This window comes from Zonotrichia leucophrys, chromosome 1 (assembly GCF_028769735.1).
Source record: "Zonotrichia leucophrys gambelii isolate GWCS_2022_RI chromosome 1, RI_Zleu_2.0, whole genome shotgun sequence".
Lineage (NCBI taxonomy): Eukaryota > Metazoa > Chordata > Aves > Passeriformes > Passerellidae > Zonotrichia > Zonotrichia leucophrys.
The window spans coordinates 27,038,151-27,047,741 of record NC_088169.1 but is presented as its reverse complement, the minus strand read 5'-3'; the positions used below and the strand labels follow the sequence as shown (position 1 = coordinate 27,047,741).

At 40.3% G+C, this 9,591-nt stretch overlaps 1 long non-coding RNA gene across 1 annotated transcript; it reads right to left on the bottom strand.

Annotated features, from left to right (window-relative positions):
- Window positions 1-973: 973 nt before the first annotated feature.
- Window positions 974-8,087, bottom strand: LOC135447088 (uncharacterized). The gene is made up of 3 exons (XR_010440004.1): window positions 7,973-8,087; window positions 7,514-7,883; window positions 974-4,421 (listed from the first exon to the last, which is right to left on the bottom strand). It is a non-coding gene; the product is annotated as an uncharacterized LOC135447088 (long non-coding RNA).
- Between the last annotated feature and the right edge of the window lie 1,504 nt (window positions 8,088-9,591).

Below are 9,591 nucleotides of genomic sequence, written 5' to 3'. Positions count from 1 at the left end.
TTGGCATGGTTAGTGGTACAGTCCCTTGAGAAGTACATTGCATTAGTTCAGCTGAGCAGTATAAGGGAATCATGCAGGAAGTGAAAGGAGCAACAGAAGTAGCCCTGAGGTTGAGATAAATGGCCACTGAATATTTGACTAAAATATGGGTATTAAAAGACAGTTTCTGGGGAATTCTCTTCAAAAATGCTGTTTCTGGTGCCAGTCAGTATCCATGGTGTGTTTTATTAGCACAAGATTTAAAAGACTCTGCCTGGCTTCTTTAAAAGGGACTTGAAAAGGTAAAGATACTTACAGCATTGTTCAGAGGCATCAGAAATAAGTGAATGACACATTCATTCATGGTATATGTTTTTCAAAAGCAAGTTTAAATTCTTTAATTGCCTTCAGTACACTTTTCACCTACTAATTTTTGCAGTCAGTTTTTGAATTCTATAAACTTTTAGCATCCACAGCATGTGTGACAAGGAGCTCCATGTGTGCTGTGTGAAGACATGGGATACCCCAGTGGGAACAAGAGGCAAACTGAAAAGAGCAAGATAAAAGTCAAGTTAAATGTCAGGTATATTTAAAGTAATAGGAGAATATTCCTGAGGACAGGTACATGGCCCTTACAAAACACCCCAACAAAACATCAAGCAAACAATTGCTACATGATACCAAAAGACATTGTGTAATTTATTTGTTAATAAAGCTAGATAATAAAAAGTGTGGATAATGTACTGAAGATCATTCTTGAGCGGTAGCTCATAGCGTTATCAAGACAACAAATCTCTGAAAATTGAAGTAAAGAAAAGGTTTTCAGAGAAGTACTTGAAATATTGAAGTACCTGAAGTGTTTTGAAATATTGTCATACTGATACAGCCTAAGTTTATATAAGCTGTATATATACCTCTGCAACATGGTTAATAAAGGTGTGTTTGAAAGATACTAACAATAGCACATCAGAAGCATGACTGAAGAAAAAAACCAATGTAGAAATGTCTACATAGAGGTATTTACACCAGTCCAAACAGGAACAGATCATCAATTTTGTGGAATGCATGAGGAAACTCCTCTGGAAAATGCCTCTTAAATTTCAAAACTATGCCATCACCAAAAGAATAAATCAATCTGTAATGCAGATATACTAATGAAATTTTTATAACAGGTATCATTCTGATTACACTTCTAAGTAGTTAACATAAAGTTTGATTAATTATTTTTCCTAGCTCTTAAAAAATTCCTTTGATAGCACAGTGAATTATACTATCCTTCAAATTAAGTTTTTTGAAGCCCAGAAGTAAGTGACACACCCAGTACATTTTCTCATGTCAGCTGGTGCCTTATTTAGTCAGGTGGCCTCCATCCCTGTCTGCTGTAGTGACACCAAGTCAAGGACAATGTTCAGCACAGTCTCAGTGAGGGAAAAGAGCTCCTCATGCCTCACTTGTCCCATCCAGGCAAGGTTGTTTCCACCATATATTCTGAGCAGCTCTGCTTGGTTGAGTTTTAAGTCTCATTTACGAAGTTCTCCTTTCCCTTGACAGGCAGTTTTACAAGTTTAATGGAAAATGAGGAGAGTCAAGAGCCAAGTTCCACACTGACAACCCCTCAAGAGCTGTAATGTACTGCAACATTTGTCAAACTGATCTCCTAATTGTTTTACTGATGTACTCCTTTAACTTCAGGAACTCACCATACTCTTCATAAACTCTGGACAATGAAATATGGGATTAGAGCCATATTCTGACATGCACTGCAGCTTCCTTTGAATCAAAAATGTCTTGTAAAGTCTGTAGAATGTGGTAGGGTGGCTCAGATGGGAAAAAGAAAGAGGCAGAGGGTGAGCAGAGACATGTGGGTCAGCCTTGAAAGCTTGTTCTAGAAGAAGATCTACCAGCCATGGAGAGGTATCCCAGTGAGGTTGAGTGAGTCTTTTTCTCCGTCTCAGAGAGTCCTTAGGAACCACCCACCTATTTAGAGGGGAAAAAGATGGCAGGCATTTTCTGCAGTCCAGTGTTTCAGCATTTTCACAGCACTCACATCCACTGGAAAGATCACAACTGCAGCATTTCTTTCACGTATGAGGGAAGCAGCTTGCCAATTCTTAAAATTGTGCTTGAGTTTAGGAATTAATAAAGATGTGAAGGTGTAACAGAAGAGAGACCATAAAACCTGACTTGGAGGCTGGGTCCTCCTGAAGGACATTGTGTGATGCTGGGGAGATGAGGATTCCTGGTCATTTGACAGAATAAGGCAGTGAATGAGATGAATCACTGGAATTTAGCAGGAGACAGTACAGGACATGCAAGCAGCAGGTGGGTTCTGAGTGTCAGATCCAAGGCTGTTCAGCTAGAGCAGTGACTTATAGTGGCCACTGATTTAGCTCAGCTGCACCTTCAGTCCTGTAAGAGTCACCTCTACACCATCCCACTTGACTGTACCCATGCTGGCTCAAAACCACCTGAGGAACTTGGCCTTTACATTTTAAAGGGAGAATATCCTCTGTTCCCTGTTGATAGTTCTGTGGGAAAGAAATTCTTCCATTAAAAGTTAAAATGTCAGCACTCTGTCTTCCCAATGCCTAGCTTGGTTCATTATGGCAGCACAAAGGAAGGGCTACAGCCCAGTTTATTTCTTCTGCTTGATTTGAAAGTACTAGAATTAATGGTGCATGTGGTGACATGGGCTCCTTGTGGAGATACAGAGGAGATGTAGGGTTGAAATTTAAAAAGGTGACAGGTTTTAAAATGCGTTCTCTACCATCAGGGCTAAGACACTTTCAGCAGCAGTTCAGAGTTTTACATGTACTTTGTTTTGTAAAATGTTCTGTTGACAATAAAGGAAAAAGAGTTAAAAGTCGCTGGTGGAAAGTTGCTGCCAAGGAGATTTAACTGGCCAGGAGATCGACTATGGCTTGCTGCCATGGATGTTTAGACATACAAGAAGATGATGAAAGGTGTAGAGCCACTGCAGCCCAAAGTGTTTCACAAAGGAGAAAAGCATAGCAGAAAACTTTATTTGGAGATTTTTAATAGTGTTCTTCTCTGGCCCTTCCCTATAGTTTTTTTGTTTTGTTTTGGTTTTTTTTTACAGCTGGGAGGCCCTCATTTTAAGAATGGTTAAGTGGAATATGTAACATGTCTTCCTCTATTGCCTTTTGCTCTCATTGTCCAAAGTACTCTGTGAAATTATCACATTTTGATGCTAATAATAGAAATAAATAGTCTGGGAAGCACTTATCAGTTCTATGTTTCTTCTGCCCCTAATTTTTTTGTTTCCTTTGAGTGTCAGTCATAGAAACATCCCCTGACCACAGAGCTGTCATTTAAGCAGCAGAGTCCCTGTGCCTTGTGCGATTAGACCACAAAAACAGTATTTTCAACAGGACAGCACACACAAGAAACCAAGAGAAACCTCTCTAAGCTGAGAAGATCTAAGCCATCAATAGATGCTGAGACGGGATTAAAATGACCAGGAGTTCGACTGCTGTTTGCAAGGCTTGCATTCTCAGTAATAAGACCCCTTTCCTGTCTGTGCACCCCCAGAGATGGAGCCCTCAAGTCACCAGATGCATCTTGCACAGAGGTGAAGAGGGTGCTCCTGAAGGAGCAGGACAAAATCAAAGCTCTTCAGTCTTGCTTGGCCTCCATGGAGAACATTCTGCTGCCCTGGAATAAAGCTCTGCACAGGGAAGTAGGAGGGTCAGCTCAAAATGTGACAAAATGCCATGGTATAGGAGGAGTTGGGGACAACTCTCAGTGCTGCCACTGAGGAGAGCCCTGTGTTAGTTGGCTGTGCTGTTCCTCCTCAGCAGACAAACTACAGCTCTGGGTAGCAAAACAAGAGATATTCTTTGTCTCTGGATGTATGAAAGCAGATACATAAGAGGAATAGAATGAGAGGAGGAGATCATGTTTTTTCAGTGTCAATGAAAAAAAAGTCACTGAAATACAGGTGGGAGAAAAGTAGAGTGAGAGTTGAAGCTGTGTGGGCTGGATACACTGAAACACCTGTGAACATAAACGTGCAAATGGAGCCCAGGTTCATGCTTGATTTCACAGACTTTTAAAGAAAAAAATAAATTGTATTTGGAGGTGAGGTGACGGTTGGTAGTAAGCAGATTCCACAATAAATGGGACATTCCTTTTGCCTCACAGATCGTGAGTGGTGGTTTATATCCGATATTCCATTAACTTTGTCCAGTCACATAACAGTTCCTTCAAATGAGTGGGGACTTAAGGTGGTAAATAGCCACCTTTAGGTTTGTCTCCAGGGTTCCTTACAGGTCCTTCCCAGATTTTCATCAAGACACAATTTCCAGGCTGATTCCCTTAGACACTGCATCTGCTTGATTCCAGCATAAATGCAACAGCAACAGATGATTCACAGATTCCGGCCCTTTTTCCTGAGGATCTACAAGACCATGATTGTTTATCTGTGAATTGAGATTTTCTGTATGTTGATAAGGAAAATAAAGCTGCAATAAACCTATTTTAAATTGTTTTTGTAAGTCATCTTCAAACATATTTTCTTTTTTTCCCAGTGGATTTGTTGTGCAAATAATGCAAGGACCTTTTAGAAAAAGATGCTGGCCACTTCCAGAAGAATACAACACTGTATATTTTTTTATGCTAACATTCACCTATCTTTTCCTTTCCAAAAACAACATGGATATTATCCAGTGTCCATAAATAACTTATGTCATGTCTTTATTATTATGTTTTGCTGTATCTTCCCATATTCTGTGAAACTCTGAGTTTATAAAACAGAGAAGATCTCCTATCACTCAGCTCTGTAACGTCTTGATTTCCTATATATATTTTTCAGGTCACATTTGAAAGTGTTATTTTTAAAGTTATTTTTGTTGTCAATGAAGCCATTGAAACAGATACTGAAAACTCTTGATACAGCAACCTAGTAGATATCTACTTAATGTCCTGCCCTACAATTCATCCCTTTGACTTCCATAGACACCTCCCCACCAACTCTACTGTACTGTGAGAAAAGCAGATCCCTCAAACCTAGTGGCAAATTCTTCTGACTTCAAGTGGCCAGTGGGGTTCAGAGGCTGTGTAAAGTATATAAATGCCCCTTGAACACAGCTCAGTGCAGAATTGGGTCCTCTAATCTTAAAAGCTTTTTTTTATTTTCACAATCTATACAGAAAGGACTGTCTAAAGAAAAGTAATGAAGTTTTATTAGCGTGACTGAGCAAATGTCTGAGCTACTGGTCCGTGGCAAAGGCCTGGAGGCATCCAGGCAGGTCACCCAGAACATGAACCATCTCCCAGCAGAATCTAAAGGGTATGGTATATATAGCAGATGGTGGTAGGAAAAGGCAGCTCTTTGCAAAGATACTTAAATTATGCTAAGGGCAGCTTTCACTGCCTTGCTACCAAGGTACCAGAGCACAAAAGAGTCTGGAAGCTAACCAGTAGGTTTCTGACTTCCCAGACAATTATTTGTAACTGCTGCTCCATGAGCAGTAGTATCTTGGTGTTAGGAGCTGTGCCATCTGTCAGAAGATCACCTATAAAGGTGGGAATCTCCATTTCCATTTGCACAGAGACTTCAGTCCTGGCTTTGTAGCATGTTGTGACTCCAAGGAAAGGACACTGTATTGCCCTGCTGCCTGAGTCACCCACAGGGATGGGGAAGGCTGTGAGGACAGGCAGAAAAGCATTCTGGAGATGGAGTCAGTGAAAAATCTGTCTTCGGAGAAGGAACATTTGCTGAGAGCTCATGATAATGTGAGAGCTTGGCTTGTCCAGCCCCTATGGCAGCAGCAGTTTGGAAGTGTCAGGAGTTGACAGTGTCCACACTTGACCATGCGGACACTGATAAGTGGGACAGGGTTCAGATGAGGCTTCAAAAACGCCTAGTGATGAAATGTAATTTCACACAGCTAGAACTGTCACACTACCATAAATCCCTTATATATCTATTTCTATTTAAATATGTGTACAGGCATGCTCACATGTCCCATTAAAATGTGCTGTTGGATTCATAAAAGCATGAGCCATACCATAAGTCCTTAGCTGGCCTCGCAGCAAATACAATTTCTTTTAACTATAAAATTTTGAATTTACTTTGACTTTTTCTTCATTAAGTGATCCTAAGTTATACACATATATTTGGTACCATAATTAATCCCAAGGATAAAATTTAATATTAGAAATAGCCTAATGGCTCCCAAATCCAAGGTTTCAGGCTGCATTGCACAAACATACCTGCTCCTGCCCCTGTGCCTCTGCACCTTGCCCAGGAAAATAAAAATTTGAAGACAAACTCAAATAACAATTGGACATACTCCATATGCTATTCTTTGCCTACCAATCTGCATGTTTTTTCAGAGAAAAGACATTTCTTGAGCACCTGCACAAACCAAAACCCCACCCACACAGAAGTTACAAACATGTAACAGAAGATACACATTGAGCAGTTAATAAAAACAGCCCAGCTGATCTTGAAACTGGAACTTGAATTAGAATCACAGAATCATTTAGGTTGGAAAAGACCACTAAGATCATTGAGTTCAACAGAATTGCCTCAATCTTTACCAAAAAAAGAGCCCTGATTTTGGGTAAGAGTGCACCTTTGTGGTTCTCTGCATCTCTTGTGCTGCAGAAGATAGAAAGGGGACTAAACCTAGTTTAAAATAGCTGTTTTCTGCATTTGAATAGCCAGATTTCAAACATGCTGTGTTTGGCCTTCATTTTAAATCTTACACAAGGGTCCAAATTAGATGTGATCACAGCTGTCTATATATTCCAGCTTATTTCAAGTGCAACAGGTTCTTACTGCTTTGTCCTTTCATAAAACTCTAAAAAGAGTCCTCATTTCACTGTCAAATTTAGATTTAGGTGCTTTCAAGTAAAAGGCATCCCTCTCTCAGCACAACTCCTTTAGTAACAACCAAGTTTACTGATTCACTTGACTCTTGTCCCAGGACGGCTTCCTGATCATAGATTGAAGATGCACATTTCCAATGCTACTCTTTAGTGACTCAAGAGCACTTATGTCCTAAACCAAGTCTGCCTTTATATTTCATTTCCTTTGCATCCAAATTCCTGCTAAGTGTGATGGCATGCACACTCCATGTTCCAAGGGCTCTCTATTCTGACAGTACACTAAGGGTAACTCAAGATTTTAATTCTGGTCCTCTCTCTATACTAGAGCTTTTATACATGATGTCAGAATTTGGCACACTTCAGATTAGCAAAATGAAATGAGGTAAGCCTAAAGCTTTGGAAACCAGAACTTCACACAGGTCAGAACAAAACAGGGGAGGTATTGATGGTGTTCAGGGTTCAGACTGAACACAGGTCTCCTGAATACATTCAGACACATCTAAGCTGGAACACCAACAGAAGTCACTCATAAACTGTGGTATTAATTTGAAAGTTATTTAATATCAGTACATGGGAAAACTTCTCTGCAAGCTACAGGCAATTATTTCCTCAAATCTTATACTTAGCTTCTTACGAGCAGATATCTGAGAGTAACAGGACAATGGTTTGTACTCACCATCAACAGCAGGCACAGATTGATTCAGGCCCTCAGTAACCCTTGGCTGTGGTGAGATACAGAAATACAAGAGCTTCTTTCTCCTGGATGCCTTCAGAACATGTCTCTGGCACAAGCATCTAAGGGCATAAACCCAGCCCCATTTCCATTCATTTGTAGTACAAGAGAGGAGAAATATTAGAGCACGTCCAGAGGAGGGTGACCAGGAGTGGTGAAAGGCCTTGAGTGCCAGACTCAGAGGAGTGGCTGAGGTCACTTGGTTTGGTCAGCTGGGAGAAGACAAGGCTGAGGAGTGACCTTGGCACAGTCCAAAACTTCCTCAAGGGATCAGCAGAGGAGGAGGTGCTGATCTCCTCTTTCTGCTGCTCAGCTATAGGACACAAGGAAATGGAATGAAGCTGTCAGGGAAGTTCAGATTAGGAAAAGTTTCTTCATTGAGAGGGTGCATTATCATCTTACTGCAAAGGTCCCATATCTTCACAGTGATTTCTCACGGGCACCGCCTCACAGCACAGCCAACAAACTACATCTCTTCTTATCACCCAGCTAACTCACTCTTTTGTAGCACTCTTCTTCTTATTGGACACAGCTGTGGCCTATTAAGGGCAGGCCTGTTCCTAATCTTTGGTGATTGGTACAGCTGCAATTCCTCAGGTGTGAGATTACCTTCTGCACTATTCTCTTACATTCTATCCCTCCACAAGGGTGGTCAGGCCCTGGAACAGGGTCCCCAGTAGTTAGAGCAGCAAGCCTGCCAAAGGTCAAGCAGTGTCTGTTCTTGGTCATATGGGTTGGTTTTAGGTAGTCCTGCAAGGCGCAGGGAACTGCAGTTGGTGGTCTTTATGGGTCCCTTCCAGTGTGAGATGTCTCTGTGATACATCTGAAATGGTGACTGCAAAATCCAGCCCGCAAAGAGAAATTCCTTCTATTCCTTTGGCCATTTTAAGTTGGTCTTGAGTACTCAGTATGAAATGCCAAAGTCTTTTAGGGTGAGGAGAATCAGCTTAAGGATTGGAAATGAAACTACATTGGGGGGTATAAACCACTCTACATGGTCCCTCTTTGGTGTGCTCAACATTTGAAATGCTGTGGGGGAAGATCTAACTCCATACGCTCTGCACAAAAGCCCCTGGACTGCCTCTCGGTCAGAGATCTGAATTAAATTTGGGCAGAATTTGAAGGATCTTAAGCTCATGGGGAAACATCCAGTTTACTGTGGTTTGAAGTAGAGTTTAAATTTTATGTGTGTATCAGATTCCTCACTTGTATCATGTATGTATTTGTTATCTAAGATAAACACAAGGCCATTCCAGCTCACTGGGAAAAAAAACCATTTAATTTGAAAACAACTTTTGGAAAAAGTCAAATAAAAATATAAAACATTTGGATTTATTTATGTAGTTCTTTCTGAACATAAACATTCAACACATTTAATTACTACAGAATCCTTATAAATCTAGAGGACTTCCATACATTTTAACAAAACTGTCTTCATCAGTCTGGAAGATTATGACTATTGGCAGCAAAGCTTATTCTAACCCAGCCTTCAGAGGTTTTAATTATGAGCAAATCCTTTATGTGCATGCATTTGGGTGTTCAGCTCTGCTTTGGATATCTGTGTCTTCCTTTTTATTGCCCTCTCAACTATAGTGGACATAAATAAAAACATGAAGCATTTAACATGAAAAATTTTCCTTTCTAGAATATTTTGTTACATTTTTCACTTCTTACTTAGACTTTCAGTTTTTATCTAGAAGCTGCTTGTTGATGTATAAGACACAATTTTCTTATTCTATTAAAAATGTTCTACTACATATACAACATCCTGCATTTCCCTTACCAAGCAAGGATGCCAGCTTTTTAATCTAAATATTACCCCTTCATTTATTTATATATGACAGCTCTTTGTGGAAACTTCTTTTCACATGGAATTACATAGAATTCATACATTCACATAGAATTAGTCTGCTGCTTATTTGCTGTACATGCAGCACCCAACAGGTACTGATTTCTTTTGCGAGGCTAAAAGGACCAGAGTCTGCTTTAGAAAGCCTAAACCCAAGGAGAAACACAAATGG